Raw genomic sequence first — 2,117 nt, forward strand, 5'->3', positions numbered from 1 at the left:
AGGACATACCATATTAATTTAATTGTAATAATTTTGCCATTTAGCAGACGCTTTTATCCAAAGCGACTTACAATTACGAATTACAGGGACATTCCCCCTGGAGTAACTGAGGGCTAAGTGCCTTACCCAAGGGCACACTAGTAGTGGTGTGGCTTCAGGCGGGATTTGAACTCACAACCTTCCGATCACAAGTCCAACCCACTATCCACTAGACCACCACATATTTGAAAGATTCCGTATTTCTTCTACATAGATAATTATTCAAATAAGGTCTTTGCCAGTCAATTGTATAGTATGACCCGTATAGAGATGGTTAATTAGACGCAGGCCTCCAACAGGGTATGCTAATGTTTATCATCGGTTCGTGACAGCTCAACAATGACCAGAACATCCTTTGGCTGCTGACTGTCACAGCTAGTGTGTGTAGGGTCATGGACATAAATAACAGAATACAGTATATATTCATGTTATTACACGTTCGTGTGTGTCTCTCTCTCTCTTTCTCTGTCTTTTTTTTTTTTTTTTACTTCTCACACAAGACAGAGGGAAGACTTGTGTCAAACGCCCTCTCTAGCCAGCCTTAAAACCCTTCCCCATGGTAACCAACTCCTGTTAAGGGTCCTGCTGTTCTAACTCCTACTTGGCCATAATCTCTCTCTCTCTCTGTCTCTCTCTCTCTCTCTCTCTCTCCTCTCTCTCTCTCTCCCTCTCTCTCTCCCTCTCTCTCTCTCTCCCCCTCTCTCTCTCTCTCTCTCTCTCTCTCTCTCTCTCTCTCTCTCTCTCTCTCTCTCTCTCTCTCTCTCTCTCTCTCTCTCTCTCCTCTTCCTTGGCTGGTAATCTTCTGCTCTTCTATAATATCCTGAGTAATTACCGCCTGGAGAAAAGGATTAAGCCCAGGGATCACAGGGCTCACAGTCATGATCCAGGGCTGCATGTGATGATGATGATGATGATGATGATCATGATGATGAGGATGATGATGAGGATGAGGATGAGGATGATGAGGATGATGACGACGATCCAATAAGTTAACACATCAATTAACTGTGTTAATTAATTAACTGTGTTGTGCTTGTTGTTGCTGTTTTGAAAGTGTTGATGATAATCCTACAATGAGTTTCGATATATCGTGAGGAGTATGGTCGCTTTGATAATGTTGTCAGATTCAGTGTACCCCCCTGAGAGCTGTTGTCCTGGCAACGTGGAATGCCTTTGTAGAAAAACACATTGCATAATATAATAATAATAATGTCTGTATTGTTATTTACTATTGTATTATATAGCCTACACCAGGCATGCACACACGTTTTAGCAGCCTTTTGTCTGCAGTCGAGAGTTAACAGTATTGAGGACGAACAGGTGTTACTGGTTAAATTCATCACCTGGCAACTTGGTTACTTGGTAACTACGACATCAGAAAGAGAGAGAGAGACACACACACACAGACACAGAAAATAGAAAAAAGTTATCATGGAAAACCAACAAATAACACCATATTCTCATCTTGCAATGACGAACAACAGGCAAGTCTGGTCATAACCACAGTTACATTCCCCTCGCCTATGGAGACTCAGAACCTTATTCTGAATCGCCAGGGATATGATTCTGTGTTATAAAACACAATCCATCAACCATTCTTATTGTTTCATGATTTTGTCAGCAGCCTGTTTTTTTTTCTGTAAGTTCACAATAGGGAAACCTTTTGTTATTATTCTGTTTTGATAATTGCATCTCAATAAAATATTCCAAAACAACGAATGGTAATTGCGCCCTGTTGAATTAATCCTTGGTTGTCAGGCAACGGATGGTCATTTTCATTTATTTATTTTTTCGTACCGCAGAAAAAACACGATCAAAGCATGGGTTTATCAATTAGTATTGTCACATTAGATCCACTCTGTCATGTGGTGTCATGTTTTCTGGCTTTTTCTTGGTGTCAGTGTAGAGAGATAGAGAAGGCTGGCAGGAGAGAGGCGGATATTTAAGATACAGAGTCAGTGGCTGCATCATCTGTGGGCGTACATTATTCTCTGAATGAATGAGAAAATGAATACTCAATATACAATTGACAATACGTTTCTATACTCTCATAAGTTAGACACTGTTAAAACTGAAAT

This window comes from Nansenia antarctica, assembly GCF_963989245.1.
Source record: "Nansenia antarctica genome assembly, chromosome: 6".
NCBI lineage: Eukaryota > Metazoa > Chordata > Actinopteri > Argentiniformes > Microstomatidae > Nansenia > Nansenia antarctica.